The sequence below is a fragment of the Lissotriton vulgaris genome, chromosome 8 (assembly GCF_964263255.1).
Source record: "Lissotriton vulgaris chromosome 8, aLisVul1.2, whole genome shotgun sequence".
Classification (NCBI taxonomy): Eukaryota; Metazoa; Chordata; class Amphibia; order Caudata; family Salamandridae; genus Lissotriton; species Lissotriton vulgaris.
In genome coordinates, this window is record NC_141696.1 from 1,246,801,593 (window position 1) to 1,246,819,984 (window position 18,392).

Genomic DNA, 18,392 nt, shown 5'->3' on the forward strand with positions numbered 1-18,392 from the left:
AATTGTTTCTGTTTTGCCAAACGCCTCTTGTCTATTATTTTTCAGGGTAATTCACATTTTTGTTCTGACGAGACGCGGCTGGAAACACGAAGGACTGCCGATCAGAGTACGGGGTGTGAAAGACGAGAGCTTTGCTGCCAATAGATAAGGATCAAGCCAGCAAACAGGACCCACTCCCGATAAAAAGGCTCCAAAAGTTGCAGATCCAGGAATACTGAGAATACTTTCAAACTAGAGACGGATTTTATAAATTAAACAGAAGAATTACCAGTGGACCATATATAAATAAAGAACATAAAAGTAGCAGGAAGCAAAGTGCGATACAAAGGTTACAGAAAAAGATGGCTTCTAGGAGAAAAGAACAGCAACAAGATGAATGAACAGAATAAGATGAAGGTTTGAACGCTCTGTATTAGAAAATTCGGGAAAGTAAGATCTTGTGCTATGTGATCAGGAGTTTTGTGTCAGTGGCAACCAACCAGTGCCCAACAACAGGAGAGACTTATTACTTAGTCTTGACAAAGATGGTAGTGTATCAATAGAAACCATCGAAACGCGTCAACGCCTCCTTCCCACAATCAAGGGACCAAACCTAGCCTGTAGGCAAAGAATTAAGCAAGTCCAGGACCTGGTTTTGTTTATGTTAGGTCTTAAAATGTGTAAAATTCAATGACAAATAACGCATGTCTCTGTATGTCTCTCCCTTTTTTGTGTAATTCCTTTTAGTTACAGCCAATGAATGTCAACATAGATTGATTGTGTTTTTAATTTTCATGTGTATCAAAATTGTATTTAATGAAATTGTTCATGTGTTTTTAATGCAGGCGCGCAATGAGTTGTTTTTAACATAAAGTGTATTTGTTGAAAAAAAATTTTTTTTTAAGATAATAAATAATGAGCTGTACTACTATTGTGTGAGTGTACTAGATAGCAAAAGGATCTAGTGGTTACAGTTTGGGCGGCTTTGATAACCATTGGTTGTGTAACTTGAGTCAGTCCGCCAAGGGAAGATTTCTCTTTACTGTTAAAAAGTACCCTATTCCCCTGGCAGTTAAGGGGTCTCTCTCAATTTTTGAAACATAATTCACATTTGAGCAACACTGGAATCAGGGCTGTGCAGGGAATATGTGTTTATTTCTTCATCTTCATCTTCGTTTGCTTGCATAGAGGTGGATTCCCTGTCAGCACTGATTACTAGTGTGTGTGTGGTAACTGAGTGGTCCTGAGGCGGAAGCCGGGACGGTAATTGTAAACTGCAAACTGTTTTTAAAACTGTCAATCTGCTGAAATTGCCGATTTTTAAACGCGCACCAAGGAATTTGGAGGGACATTACTCGCCCTGTTTTTTAGTTTAGCTTGGCATCATCAGGAGCTTAATCGGCCCACTTGCCTCTATTTCCGCCCCCACTGCAGCCGAGTAGGCGCTGCCGGGACCCGCCATCTTGAGTGAGGAGCAGGAGCAGGGCGAGCAGACTAGTGCTAGGCCCCTCCCGCCCTCGGCAGTATAAAAGCCAATCCAACAACATACCCCCACTGATTACTAGTGTGTGTGTGCTAACTGAGTGGTCCTGAGGCGGAAGCCGGGACGGTAATTGGAAATTGCAAACTGTTTTTAAAACTGTCAATCTGCTGAAATTGCCGATTTTGAAACGCGCACCAAGGAATTTGGAGGGACATTACTCACCCTGTTTTTTTAGTTTAGCTTGGTATCATCAGGAGCTTAATCGGCCCACTTGCCTCTATTTCCGCCCCCACCGCAGCCGAGTAGGCGCTGCCGGGACCCGACATCTTGAGTGAGGAGCAGGAGCAGGGCGAGCAGACTAGTGCTAGGCCCCTCCCGCCCTCGCCAGTATAAAATGGCACCCCCCCCCCCCCCAGGATGCGCAGCGGACGTGCGCAGCGGGCGCGCCGGCGCCGTGCCAAAGGCAAGCCCATCTGCGCCCGTCCGCGACGGCCCGGGACCAAGGACCACAACCCCTGCCCAATTGCCTAGCGACACATCCATTGGGCCAAGGATCTCCACTACATATTCCAGCAGCGAGCTGAAAAAATTCAATACCATACGGGTAAGGAACTCGGCGTTATGCGCACAAGTAGGACCCTCAAATACCATGGGCCCCTTTTGCTGTCAGAACTGCAGATGGGATAGTAATTCCTGATATTGCCCCGCCCCAATAAACACCTCAAACCTTGCTCTCGACTGCGTTTATTTTAAAGCAGGATCTTTACCAAAACACGAGATCGAAATTTGGGACACCCTGAAGGAAAAAAAACCCGATTTGGCCTTTATTACCGAGACCTGGCTGGATAATCATAGTACTCCCGATATTGCAACAGCCCTCCCAGCGGAGTATAAAATACTTAACCTGAACAGAGTTAAGAAGAGAGGAGATGGGGTAGCCATACTGTTCAACGACTTTATCACCTGTAGACAGGAGGCCATCACACAGGCTGACAATTATGAAGCAATGGCATTTTCAGTGTCCATAAACACCAACATATTATTTGGCGGTGTGATCATCTACAACCCACCAGGGAGCACTTTGGACTTCAGCACCCAGCTCCTTGCACAAATCATGCCGGTCTGTCTTAACAATAAAAATATCCTGCTACTTGGTGATTTTAACATACATTATGAAAACAGCAACAATCCCTTGGCTAGACACCTAGCGGAAGATATGGACATTTTAGAATTGACTCAGAAAATTAAACAACCAACACATAGGGCAGGACATATCTTGGACCTCATGTTTTCTAACATAGGATCCATCCTCATTAAAGAAATAAAACCATTGACATGGACAGATCATCACATGATTGAGTTCACCATCAATTTGTCCATTAAAAACACCAGACCACTAGTTCTGGCAGCAGCAAAAACTATGAGCTGGAAGAAGTTCTCAGTGGAGATATTCCAACAGCAGTACGTCCACACAAACATGGTAGGAACTTCCATTGATGACGAAATAGACCAATTACAGAATAACATCACGAATGCACTAGAACATTGCTCAGTGCTATGCTCCAATCATAAACCCAGGCGTACTATGTCAGAAAAATGGTACGGGCCAGAACTAAAGTTACTAAAGAGAAAATGCTCAACACTTGAACATAAATGGAGACTTATGAAAACTCAAGATGCCCGACTCGCATATAAAAAATAACTCACAATTTACAATAAAGCCATTAGGAAAGCAAAAAAATAATACTTTACACGCAGAATAACAGAAAATAAAGATTCATCCAAAGAATTGTTTAAAATAGTCAAAGAACTTTGCAATCCCACAAATCTCTCATTAAATCTCACTCCGTCACAAGAAGGTTGTGATAAAATAAGTGACTTCTTTTGTGATAAAATAGATAAAATTTACACCTCGTTCTCCAACAAAGAACTGGAGCACATAGATCACCATATGTTACCCACTTCGCAGGCCGGTTGTTTGAGTTTTGGCCCTTTCTCAGAAGAAGAAGTAGGTAAAGTCATGCTAGAAGTCAAATCTGGCTCCCCGTTGGATCCCTGCCCGCACCATATTTGTTCGCTATTAACCCCGATAATCTGTCCGGCTATAACACAAGTACTCAACCACTCACTAAATTCTGCGGAATTTCCAAAAATCTGGAGAAATGCTGTAGTCACCCCATTGATAAAAAAAGCAGGTGCAGACATCAATAATCCCGCCAATTATCGACCCATATCACAATTACCCAATCTATCGAAAGTCTTAGAAAAATTGGTTAACAGGCAGCTTTCTAATTTTCTTGAAATCAACAACTTATTGGATGTTTCTCAGACGGGTTTCAGGGCCAATAATAGCACTGAGACAACACTCTTGGCCATGCTGGATAGCATTAGAACACAGGTAGGTCGGGGGAAAACAGTCGTCCTGATACTATTAGACCTCTCGGCGGCGTTTGACACCGTACCGCACAACCTGTTATTAGGAACCCTCGCAGCAAAAGGAATCCAGGCAAAAGCATTAGGCTGGCTGCAATAATTTCTGTCAGACAGAACTCAATCAGTGCGTATGGGCAACTTTTCGTCTTCCCTCCGGAACATCAAATACGGGGTCCCACAGGGAGCCTCATTGAGCCCAAAGTTATTCAACGTGTTTGTATCTTCCCTGGCAGAGATAGGAAGAAAGTGGAGTATCGATATCTGTTCATATGCAGACGATACCCAACTAATGGTAACCTTAGATCGGGAAAATAACCCGAAGGACAGGCTGTTAAACTGCCTCACTGAACTATCCGGCTGGATGCACAATCATCGTTTAAAGCTTAACGCCGATAAGTCGGAAATACTGCTGTTCAGTGGACACACGCTGCTTTGGGACAACAGCTGGTGGCCCAGTACTCTGGGTACCCCCCCCCCACAATCCAACACTGAGAGCAAGGAATCTAGGAGTTATTATTGACAGCACCCTGTCTATGGAAAACCATGTGTCAACAATCTGCGGCAAAGGTTTCGCACTATTAAAAATGCTCAGAAGAGTCTTTCCCTGGATCCCCACTGAATGTAGAAGGATTCTAGTCCAGTCACTGCTGATGAGCAGGCTGGACTACGGAAACTCCCTGTTTGTAGGTATGGCAGACTACCTCTTCACAAAATTACAATTAGTGCAGAATGCAGCGGCAAAGGCAATCTGCAATAGAAGAAAATATGACCCAGCCAAGAGTTGCCTAAGAGAGCTCCATTGGCTCCCAATGAGACAAAGAGCCACTTTCAAAATGATGTGCATAGCACATAGAGCACTGTATAACACTGGCCCTCATATCTTAAAAAATAAGATCAAGTTTTATGCACCCACTAGGAATCTCCGCTCTCAATCAACAGCGAGAGCAACAACTACTCGAGTGAAAAGAGCCAGGATGGGAGGACGGGCCTTCTCCCACCTGGCCGCAACTAGATGGAACGATCTGCCCAAGGATCTCAGACTCACGGACTGCCACCTGACTTTCAGAAAAAAATAAAAACCATTCTTTTCCCTAAACCCGACTAAAAACTTTGTATCACTCAAGTATTTGCCCATCATTTACTGCAGAAATCATAGCGCCGTGATATCCTATCCAGGATGATTGTTCGCGCTTTAAAAGCAACATTAACACATTAACACTGATGAGTGATCTTTTTTGATCTAAGCAGGCATGTGGGGCATGCCCGCCGATTCTGCATTGGGACTTTTCATAGGGTGTTTTTTATGGAAGCTTCTGTAGTAGTGAGGGGATGGTGGAGGGGACAGGGAGCTAGCAAACATTGAGGAAATTGTTATGTTGTCATTGGCAGAGTGGCAGGCCATTTCAAAATGTCACAGTATGTGTATTTCATGACCCATGTGTTATTACATCAGACGATGGCTTATGAGGAACTAATAGTTACAGTTTCTGGAAAGCTCTCTCTTTGTCTATGAATGTCTGTTCCAGTTAATAAGGAGCTTTGTTATGAAGCCTTTAGGATTAAGAGGTTGTTTAACGTCTTTGATTGTTCTTATCATTGTGTGTGTGTTTTGTGTGGCTGAAAGGTAAGCATTCCTGTAAATGTAAAATCATGCATCTGTAGATGGTTTATTCTTAAGAAGAAAATATAAAAGGGCAAAGGCAGAGCCAGACTTTCTAATTCCTCTGTGTTTCCTTTTTCTGATTCTTCAGAGGAACTTGAAGGAGAGTACACTGGTGAAGGCAGTTGTCAAGGCTCTGTCAACTGAGAATATTAGAAGGAGGTAACGGAGGCATTGCATTCCTTTTCTCTTGAAGAAATTGGTACTACCTGCAGTGCAAATATGTGTACAGGGAGGAGTAGAGGGACAGCCCCTGTCTTACCTGAGAGAGAATATGGACTTTCTTCCAGGCCAACTGCAGGAATGTTCTTCATACATTTACTATAATATGTGAAATCAGCAGGAGATGCTCTTCACTTTCATGAGAAGATCTCAGCCCTCAGAGAATGGTGAGTCTTGGATAATTTGGCCATATTCAGATTCATGCAGAAAATGTACATGCTGGAGGGTGTTGAGAATACTTTGCCACATGCCTTAAAGATTGATAACACCGACAGGGAAACATCTGTCAAACCGGAGGATTGTACACCAGTGGATGTGGTAGATAAGGCTTACAGAGTTGTGTAAAGAAGTTTGCTAATACGAGCCTACACAGCCCAGTTGTTATCCAAGGACTTTGATACATTAATAGGAACAATGCGAGAAGGAGAGGATTGTTCTGAACTTTTAAGTCAAATGGAGTCACATGCAAGATTTTTGTCAGATGCCTCAGAGATTGGAAGGTGGATGTTACTTCTTGTGCCTCTTGTACCGTAAATGTCCTGGTTGTGACGGTGTCATGAGGCTTACTTTAATCCCCTTCTTCCTAACCCTTTCCACTTGCTGCCCAGCATTACATGTAATGGAGGCAAAGATACAGTTTTCCTTTTTCATTATAATTCTTTGGGTTTAACGAGTGTCTCTCTGATGGAGTTTCTGTGCTGTACCGACCTCCTGTGAGACTTCCGGGAGCACCAACGACACTTAGGGGCCTATTACGACCGCCACTGCATCAGGGCACGGGACCGAACGCCCATGTCGCGTCGGTCCCGCCATTCAAATGAGGATGCGCCCGCCACACTGGTGGGCGCATCCTGCATTTTTTACATTACGGCGAGCTGTGCTATAAGCAGCACCCGCTGCAATGTAAAAAATGCATGTTGTGCATTTACATTCACAAAGTGACAGGCAATGCGCGGTGCCTGCCACCTTGTGCATGCAAATGCAGGTGGTTACCATAGGTACCCCCCTATGTGCAACCCCCACCCCTCCAAAATCCTGAGGGCCCACAACGGACCCCCAACAACGAAAACAGCAACGCCGCCATGGAAAGGCTGCTCTCTGCCTGCATCGTGATATGGATGGCGGTGTCTTGCAGCCATACTAATATAGTGGGGGGTCTTTCAGGTATGGATGACGGGCGGTGGTTACCACCGTCCCGGCTGAAGAAATACAAACCTCCTAAGGGGTTCACTGATACATTTGGTCCTTTTAACCAACAAAGAAGAAATTGGCACAGAAGCTGTAATATAAAAATAACATTTTTAATGATGTCACATGAGGGAGACTGCGTCATACGGTACCCTCAAGCCACTGTAGGAGCCAGTCTAAGGAGTACAGAGAACAGGGGCCTTATATATGCATAGGTTACATTAGTCAGCATAAAACCAAGGGGAGGTCCTGGCACATGTAAGCATGCAAATTGACTAATATGGCTATACAAAATTTGCTTGCTCAACAAAGTGGGAGGGGAGACTAAACTGAGCACATCAGTAAGAATAGCCTGACAGTTCTATACTAGGAGCAGGTGCATTCTACCAGCTAGGCCTTTCTGAGCATGTGCAAGGCTCTGGAAGAGGGAGAAAACTAAAATTGCTGCCAAGTACAAAATGGCTTTCAGCTCATGCTAACAGCGATTCTTGCAATCTTTAACAGATGGTCCTTTTAGCATGAGCTAAAGACATTTCTATGATCTAGTAGGAACATAGAAAATATTTTGCACATTTATTTTCATAAATTCATCAATATCCTAATCCATTGCTAGGTGGGCATTTTTCATTCTAAACATTTCATTAAGCGGTTATATATAAGATATAAGCAAGAGTGCAAAGGGAACAACGCATTGGGTCATAATTAACATACATATAGCAGGAGAGAGTAATGACTATTATCACAAACAGAATTATCAATATTTTTCGAGCCCTAAGCAAAAAGCAAATCCTAGAACCATCTAGTCCAATTCTATGTAAAAAACATTTTCAATAGACTTTTCCAGTGTTCCTTTTATAAGGGCTAGAGTATCAATTAATATAGTAAAATATAATCCTGGTTCCAGGGGACCAGGAGGACCCCACAGGGCCATAGGAATTAGGACGAGGAGCCGCAAAGGGCTGCTCCTACTTGATAATGGGACGTCCGAAAGGGTACATTACTAACAAAAAAGAAGTCCTTGGGAAATTGAAGCCGCTGTACAACCAGCAAGAGGGGAGTCTTCTCCTTGTGTCCATTTGAGCCTCACAGGCAGGCTCTTGTTGTTCCCGCGGTGGAGCTGCACAACTTGCAAATCAGGAATCACGGCCCAGTATGAGAAGAAAAAGTCTTTCAACGATCCTGTCCAGTGTCTCAGGCAGTGCACTAGTTTTCTTCACTTCAATTAAACAGGCACCAGAGACACAGCACCTATACCCTAAACTCAAGTCCTTCCCTAACTCCTGTATTGCTCTGCTGGCACACTGTTCTTTTTTGGGGGCCACAAATTCTATCCAGTGTGCACAGGCATCTCTTGATCAACAAACAAAGGTGCAGACTTTCATTCACTTTGGGACCAGGATTCAGGGGCCTGATGCTAGGATCTCTGAAGCAACCCTCATTTCAAAAAGGGGCACCTCCTTGCCGTTCGGGTCGGTCTGTGACTCTCTCAGCTGGGCATCAAAAATTTGATCCATGATTTCTCCTTTCTGATTTGTGACCCCGTCTTTCTCCCAGGACAATGGCAGGGGTACACACTTCACATCCCAGTGCTTCCGTCTTCACTGAGGTCCTAGTTGCCAGCAACGCCTGTGCTGGTTACCTTCACCTCCAAACTATGCAACATCAGCTCTAATAAGGACTGTCAGCTTATTTACACAGACTAGCTAATAATAATAGTGTTATCACCTGAGAATATTAGAACAAAAACTACCGACATCTAGTTCCCCTTAAAGGTCAAAAAAGGGAACAGCAATCTAGACTACTCGTCCTTTCATAATTTCATCACACAGGATGGGCAGTAACATAGCATATTCATATATTCATTTCAGTAATGCTAACACTTTTAAAACAGTATTACTGAGTAGCCAATTACATGTCTCATGGCTGTTTCACATACAGTTTAGACAGGCTCAAAAGAGATTGGAAAAAAGAGAGAGAAAACATAAATTTGCCTACCCATAATTTGTAGAGGAGCTAACCTCTTTCCCCCATTTCGACAGTAGGAAACCCTGAAACTGGTTTCCCTTCTGTCGACACTATCTACTTCTATTTGTGGCAACTCGGCACAAACACACTTGTAGGAGGTAAATAGCACATTTAGCTGGCTAGAAAACATTAATAACCAACCACCAATTCCTTTAGCAATTGTACTAGTTGTAACATGAGGGTGAATGATTTCAAACTAAATCCCATTGCCTCCTTATCTCAGCCCTTGCACAGTAATCTTCAAACTAAAAGCATTAGTGCTATATACATGGCAGAGCTATGCTCTTAATCAGAGCCCACATATACCATTATATTTCCTTCTGTTCATATGAGTGCACAAAAACTTCCTTTTGCCAAAAATAGTAAGCTAAACTTCTCTTTCTCTCCCTGCGCTGTCATCTTGTCATTCTAAAAGTTTCAGAGATCGAAGTATCAAATCAAACCTTGCTCAGCCCTGCTTAGGCTGCTAAATGCAGAACTCAACCTTTAACCCTTACCAGCTGTCCTATTTTTGTGAAAGGCTTTCCATGCGGCTTTTCCAATTTAAAGCAACTATGAAGAATCACAGCTGAAAGGCAGTCCTGTTCCATTCCTGTCTTCCAGTAATTTAGAGGTATGCTTATTAACTTCTGCTGGTTATTTATATTTATTTACTTTGTAAGCAGTGTGCGGTTTGCTTTTCTAGCAGTATAGAGGTCAGCTATTTGTTCTATACTTACATGTGGGCATTTACTGAAGCCTAAGATCAGTTTGAAAACTGCTCTGAGTGGCAGAATTGTTTTTATACAGTGAATTTTGCCCAATTTTGACTTTAGTGTTAGGGGCACTTAAAAATGAATAACCCACAATGATTTGGCATATTAGGGATCCCCGGGGTGTCCTCTACATATCCCAGAGATGGGGGATCAGAAATGTATAAGGTACACCCTTATAAAAATAAGTTTTGTAGCCTGGGTGAATTGACATTTTCCATTTTAGTTCCCCCCATTACGGTAAAGCGCTGCTTAAATTCAAATTTGATGCTAGGAGTTTACAGTATGATTATTAGGCAGTATAGAGATTAAAAAACGAATTTATTGCACTTATTTTTAATGAACATATTTTTTTTTTACATATCGTCAAAATTCCCCTTTTTATTATTATTTGTTTTTTAATAACACCAACCATTTTGATGGTTTCACATATGAAAAGCAAGCTTCATTCCTTCCCTGTCATATTTAAATGCATTATGTATAACCCTAAGCACAGAAACCTTACTTGAAATATGAAAAGTCTGCACCACTTTTTAAAGGACAGTTTAACATCAGAATCACAGATGTGCTTATGTAAAAAGGCATTAAGAAAGGAAATCCCTACTTTCAAATCTTTTCTCTGTTATCCAAAATAATATAACTGTCTTTTGTAACTTTGTAAAATCAACAGTCTGTAAGGCAGGCTTTTATACCAGGTTTACACTGACTTAAAATTTAGTTGACTCAGCATTTTCTTTCTGTGGCCTGCGGTCAGGAATAGCCATGTGCTATTTATGCAGCTGTTGCTCTGACCAGTAGGCGTCAACATCTCACGCCTATCAAGCCAGCACAAATCTATTTTTCTGTAATGTCGTGTTTAGTTCAGCAACAACCAATTCACTCAGATGATGTGAATGCCTTTTAATATCTAATACAATGTATCTGAGGAAAATTCTGTAACATTTTGCATTTTAGTCCTAATTATTGCAAAGCACGCAATTTCGTTTTTTCCCTTCTTTTCAATGAGGCCTATTTTATTCCTATTGAATGTGAATTCTAATTTTATCTGTAGCATTGTGGCAATTTGCACACATGTATAGTTTCTTACTCTGTCAATTTAATAGTAGCATGCAGCTATTTAGCATATGTTATATAATTAATTTCTGGATTTTTTATTTAATATGTATTTAATTAAATGACAGTTTGCATAACAGAATGCTGACAAAAAAACACATTGAGCTCATTCCAGACATTTTCAGAAGGGGGTCATACACTCAGAACACACAATACAGCGCGCTTAAGGCTAGTAATTCTTACACAAAAAGCACAATCACTACTTACTCACACAAGTACCACCGGTGTCAAACTACAAACCACATAGACATTTAAACACACATTTAACCCACAAATCAGCACTTAGGATAGAAACAAAAGACAGCCCACAGACTGTACTCAAACCAAACCATTTGAAAATATTAATTGTAAGTCATATTTACAAGAAGAGCTTCTCAAAAGTAGTCCCAAAAAAACTGCACCAAAACTGCCCAAAGACTGTTCCATGTTCAAGAAGCCAAAATACACCAAATTTGCTACTTTTGGCTGGCAGAACACTCAAAAAGCGCTCTGCATATCACTACTTCTAAAAGTTAAAGTGCACAAATCAGGATCCTTTTTTATGTACATATTTTAATTCCATGGGGTACTTAGTCACCAAGGAAAAAATATGTTTTTATACCTAAACCTATTTAGGTATCCCCTCTAGGGGAGCCGGCTGATTCCGTTCTAATTCCATTATGGTACCTCCAAGAAAGCAACACTTTCTACAAAGTGTGCTTAAGAAGAGGCATGCCAAGAATATTGTAGCATATACAATATTATATAGCAGTGGCACTTAACACAATATCTGCCTTTTAGAAACAGGTAGCGTGGTGCAGAGCGTGTAGGCCAAACTCCGGAGGAAATGTGTAAAGCATCAGCGCAGCACACACAAGAGACACACCAGGCACACTACAAAGAGATGCTACACAAGGTTATGTAAGAATAAATTTTGTATTATGCAAAACACAGGATAATCACAGTAACCTCTGCACTGCGCCAACTGGCGCCATGTAAATATTTACAGGGGATTATATGCAGGGCAGCACCAATCGGGCCGCTGCCAGATCAACCATCGCCATCACAACTAGAATAAATGTAAAGTCCATCAGCATTAGGACACATTGGCATTAGGCCTGAAAGGAAATCACGCTTGCAGGTCATGAGGCCTCACCTTAGGCCTAAATACGTCGTCAGGCATTGGGGAAAAAGCATTAACATTGAACACAAACCCATCAGCAGCCAGCCTTAGGGAAAAAACATTATCATTAACATAGAGCATTAGGCTGGAACAACTGCAGTAGGCATAGACCTGTGAGCATCACATTAAATATGCACATTAGCATTGGTATATAACCTGCAATGAAAACATCATGGCCTCACCATAGGCAGAATCACATGCAGTAGGCATCACCATGAGCCCGAACACCTCAAGCTTTATCAGTAGGCAGGTAAATAGTAGGCCTATAACAGCAGGCATGAGAACTCATTATGCATCAGAACCCATAAGGTCTAGTACATTATGCATAAAACCATCAGCAATGTGCGCATTCCCTTAGCATAAACAACATATTATGCATGCCATCAGCAAAAAGCCCCATCTGCATTAGGCTTATAATGAAACTAGCATGGCATGAATCCAAGTGGGTCTGCTAACATAACCAAGCCGTCAGGCATCAAATCAGAACTGCAACCATTAAGGAAGACATTAGGCTTGAATAGATTAGGCCTAGGAATACATTAGAATGGCAACCCCGAGGGGTAAGCAGTAGGTAACATTATCGGCCTAAAGACATTATCAGCAGGCGTAAACGTGAGCATACATCATATTAGGCATGAATATGGGCATTGGGCATCACCAAATCCATTGTGCATCACACCACTGCGAACATTAGGGCAGAACATTAGCGTAGGGGAGCATCCATTGTAACTCCAAACATCATCACCCACACTGCAGGTTAGTCTCTGGTGTTGCGGCGCCTAGGGAGCCCCCCTCCTGATGCCCTCAGATTACCAATGCCCCCAACGCTGCAGCTCCCCACTGTCCTGCGGGGTGCAGCTGTCAAAATTAGTACTACCACTTCTAGGGGGCTACGCTCTGGGCCTCTCTTTACTCAAAATGTGCCCCCAAAAGACCACTGGTTCGTTGGAGTCCGCCTACGGGACTCGGGAATGCAGAAAAATGCCCCCAAAGCAACCACGGGGCTCTCAGGGCGGCCACAGGGGGGGTGGGCACCGACAATGTGCCCCGACTTCATCCCCACCAAGCTGGGACTGAGCCCTACTCACCGGGCTCTCTAGACTCCTTGCGCAATCTCTGGGCACTGGCACTGTACCCCGATAGGCCCCTTCCTACTGGGAGGCGATGGGGGCAGCCGGAATGGAGCACGCACTGCTCCCGCTTCTTTGGTGGCTGCAGGGCTCTCTCTGGCAATAACGTGGGGAGTCCCACAGGCCTTCTCCTTGGGGGGGGTTAAAATACAGCATACAGGAAAGTAGCGCCCACGCTCCTCACCTCCTTCTGGGGCACAGCTGTAGCGCTCACAGGGTCCCCAGAATAAAATAGCGCTTTGACAGCACAGCGCTGCAGGCATCAGCTCCTCACCTCCTTGAAGTACAGGCCACCAAATATAGCGCTTTGACAGCACAGCGCTGCAGGTGTCACTCCTCCTCTGGCAACCAAGAAAATAGTGCCTTCAAGGCACTAGGGAGCTGGTGAGGATCCCGAGTCCCCCACAAGACAGTAGTGCCCACGAGGCGTTATGTCCCAGGAATGACGTCAGGGTCCCACAGAATCAAGCTGCAGGAAAAATGCCGGGAATTGAATATATAGTGCTTTAGCAGCACAGCACTGTATTGACAATAACCAGCTCTCCCTAGCAGCACGTGCAGCAGGTCCCACGCACCATGTTCTCCTGGGCGGATGCTGGAGGCAGCGCTCACCAGGCGCTAGAGAGGCTCATCAGCTCCAGGGACAACAGACAGTGCTTCTCTTCTCTGGCAATGTAATGTATAGGCATTTATATAGCGCACTACTTACCCGGAGGGTCCCAAGGCGCTTCGACCGCTGCGAAACCCTTCCTGGCTTCCCTGAGAGATGGTCCCCTAATGGGCATCTCCAGGGTGAGACCAGGCATCCCCGGCGGTCTGGTGGGGCCGTTAGTGAAGATGAGGCAAGCTAATGCCCAGAGTTGCCGAGTGTGATCGCTGATCAGAGTGGGCACCGAGGCGAGAGAATTATCGAGTCCGCTGACCCTGGTCCAGAAACCTGCCGCGCCGGGAATCGAACCCTGGTCCCGGGCCGTCCTCTGCTCTCGGGTCTGCCGCCTCTAACCAGTGGCGCCCACAGGGCGCTGGAAGGCGGCAGGAAAGCACAGTCAATTTGAATATAGCGCTCCCAAGGCGCTAGGGACCTCACAAGTCCAGGGCCCCACATATGAAGGTAGCACCCACGCTCCTCACCTCCATGGAGTGCAGGCAGACAGACGATAGCGCTCACGAGGCGCTAGAGCAGGAGAGCAGGCAGGCAATGCTGGGCCAGATCAGCAGTCAGTGGGCACTCATCAGTACAGGACAGCAGCTCTTAGAAGCAGTCATCTCCCATAAAGTGGCACTCTGTTGTGAACCTTCTTCAATGAACAGCACACACAGGAGGTAGGTTGAAGGTAAGTTTAATACCAGAACACAACCTGGCATCCGACCACCTCAACAGTCCAGTACAACTGCCGACTGTTGAGTGTCGTCAGCCTAACATTCTTTACAGAACAGTATTGCAATGTGGAATTTATGCGATGCTCACCAGAGACACAATGCACACACGAAGCACACATTGTAGGAAGGTGGATATCTGACTATGGTTGCCCCCAACTTTTTGCCTGGTGTTTTGCTGGTTTTTCGACTTAGTTGACCTGGGGCCCTGCTATTCAGGACCCCAGGCCCACTGCTCTTGCTGTAAAATGGATTCCATGTACCTTAGGTACATATCTAATTGGATACTGAGTCACCTTATCAGTCCCTGTACAGTGTACCTTAGGTACCCAGGGCATAGGTGCACTCAGGGCCTACCAGGGGCTGTAGCATGTATTATGCCACCCCTGGCTGGCCATCCAAATCTGACACAACTGGCTGATCAATCAGCTGGGGCATGGTGGTGTAATCACCCTTTGCTTTAGATATAGTATCCCTATATCTAAACCTAAAATGGACACATATATTCCTATCAGTCACTCCTATGGCAGGCCTTATCAATCCTGAAGGCAGAGTGCTTGGAATTATGTGAGATGGTGCTCTGGCATGAGCTGAGCCCGTTTGCAGCTTGCGGAACCAAGTCCTAATAGCTGTTCCATGATAACGCTATACCATATACTCTTAAGTGCATTATAATCCTCGCGGTTATTTGCTAACTTTGGTATTGCATTATCAAAACATGTCGAGTAAGGTGTCATACGAATTGGAATACTACCCCCTCACCAATTCTGGCGACGGGAGTAGCATTCCACCCTTCTAGAAGGACACAACATGTATGTAACTGTGAACCCCGGTTAAAGTTAACTCGAGCCTCAGCATCACAAAATGGATGCTGCCACCACAGACACAAGTCTGGCCTCCTGCTGCTGGGAGTCCTTCCAGCGAGGGAGGCTTGGACAAAGGGTTTCCTGCCTTGGGAGGTGCTAGCACCACCCCAGACAGGATTTTGTGTATTAGGTAGGACAGGGCTGAAAGGAATAAGACATGCCTGGGGCACACAAGGTGTCCTGTGCATACACCGGTCAGAACCAGTTCCTGGGGCACTCCATCCCCAGAGCTGGCGCAAGACCGGACAAAGGAAAGGGGGTTTAACCACCCCCCTTCCTGGTCCCACCCAGAGGAGGGACCTAGTCGTAGTGCAGCCCCCTTTAGCTGAATAAAGGTAGGAGCTGGTCCCATTCCAGATTAGATTAATCTTGACAACTTCCACGAAGAAACTCTTGACCTTCGACCTCCTGAACATCAGAAAACTGAAGAATCACCCTATGGTCAGGGAGTGACCATCCTGCTTTGCGGGCACCATCAAGCTCCTGTGCGGTTTGCTGCAAGTCCTTCCATCCCGGAACCAGACGACCCAGCTCAACGAGACCCGGACCTCCAGACTCCTCTGACCTCAACCCACATCCACAGCACAGCTGGGACCCGTGGATGCGACGAGCAACTTGGAGACGGCCATCTTGACAAAACCTGCACAGCGCTTCCAGCACAACCGCCGAGGGATCCTCGAGTGAGTGCACCGGGGTCTGAGAAGCCCCACACCGACGCAGCTCCTGCACCAAAGACCAGCCCCCCCAGCATCCACGAGATCTGCGTGGGGCCCTTTTGCCTGGTTGCTGCTTTTCCTGTTGTCTGGTCACTTGCCGGCTGGCTGGTGACCTCTGAGACGACGACCGAAGAATCCAATACTGCTAGTCTGTTCCCCCAGACTGGCCCTTGCTTCCTTGTGAACGAGAAGCACCCCGGACCCTCCTGGTCCGCACCAGACGCCATCTTTCTTCCACCGCGTGGCTTGCACTTGCCAAGGCCTGTTGACCAGATCGACAATCCAACACCGCCCTCAGCAGCAGACTACGTGGGACTTCTCGTGCCTCCAGCCTGGTCGTGAAGAACAGCTTCTGGTCCGCGCAGCTACAGAGAGAAGCGACCCTTCTTCCACCTGAACGCAGCGACAGCATCTGGTTCCCTCCTGGTTCCAGCACCGTCACTGGCTAGTGACCAAGACTCTGTCCCCTTCCCTTTCAGGACACCTTCTTCTAAGTTCCATCCTTGGAACCACCGGACTCCTCCATCTGGCTGCCTGCCAGCAACTTCTTGTTTCAGGCATCACCGGGATCAACGCAGCAAACCAGACACCACTTCAGCCCTATGCACCCGCCGCCTGTGGGTTAGGTAACTAAAGCTTCTAGGTGCTGAAGTCAGTGTTCACTATCCTAGTGTCCAGGTCCACTGTTGTTTTTCCTCCATCCAGCCGGGTTCGTGCGGAATCCGTAACTTTGCAAACTGTAGCATCCATAGACATTGGTACGCATCCAGCGTGAGAGTTTCCACTCTGCACATGAGTCCCGTGGGCCTCCTGCTCCTTACTTACCTAGTTTGTAGCGTTGTCCCAGCGATCCTCCAGCCTCTGGATCTCCTTACAGTACTTTCCCTTCTCACATTCCATTGTATTGAGTATATGGTTTGTCGTGCCCCTAGGGCACTCGTGTAAATATTGTACGAATTCGTATTTCTTTTGTAGTATTGTCATGTGCTTAGCCCTCTGACCTCATAAAGAGTTCAGAGGTGTATGTTAGTTAATAAATATCTGTTTATTTTCATAACAACCTGTGTGGTGTCCTTTCATGTGGTATTCAAGGGGTTATATGTGGTAAAACAGCTGGCTTATATTTCAAAAGAAGGGAGGCTAGCGGACACTATTTACCACTCAGGATGGTGGAAGGTCCAGTAGCAGCAGGGTGTCCGTACACAGTACTGGAGTGACAAAAAAGGGGGGTTGCTGCACTGTTCCTATTTAGCGATCAGGTAGGGGGGAAGGATTTATCTGGCGTGACCAAGGGTGTTCCAATGATACCCTGGGGCATCCATTATGTTGGATATAATTGCCTCACACACCCAGAAGGGTGTCATGCTTCATCATTGGCGGTTGCTCCTCGTCGGGGAGGCGGTGCAACCCCCGACGAGGCAATTATATCCAACATAATGGATGCCCCAGGGTATCATTGGAACACCCTTGGTCACGCCAGATAAATCCTTCCCCCCTACCTGATCGCTAAATAGGAACAGTGCAGCAACCCCCCTTTTTTGTCAAAACAGCTGGCTTCACATGCCAAAAGAGTTTAGCCTAAAGACTGCTCTTGTCCACGCTACTAGGATAGCTGGTCTATATGGTTGACTTACAACCAATCACCATAAGGGTTGTTTGGACTGATACAAGGTGATCACTAGAACTAGTGAGCATCATATATCAGGCCAACTTCTCACACACATCATAACACATCCTCTTCCTTAGTAAACAAAAAAACAAAAACAAAAAAAATAAGCAAACAAAACAAAAGAAAAGCAATAATTAAAAAGTAACATAGTCTTTAAGATATGTAGGGTGTCTACGCACTCTATGTTCAACATTAACACCATTCACCTTTTCCTTGTCACCACCCTGTGACAACTGAGAAAAAGCTTCACTGGACTGTTGTGAACAACTATTTGAAGATACGTCAGGAATGAACAAGGCACCAGAACATTCATCATCTTCACAAACCTGTTTGACGCAAAAACCTCCTTTTGATACAATGCCACTCACCTTTGATTCCACCTTTCACCACCATCAAGAACCACAAAAAACTTTCCAAAGCTGACAACATGAAAAGGACCCTTACATTTGTTCAACCCAGCTTTGACTCTGCCAGATTTCACTTTAACCCAATCACCTATCTCAATCTTATCACCAACAACTTCAGGAAAACTTTCACCTCCAGAATACACCCAATCCTTCAACCATGCAGTAACTAATCTCGAACCTGGAAGACGTCCTCGCATAAGCTGAAAAGGG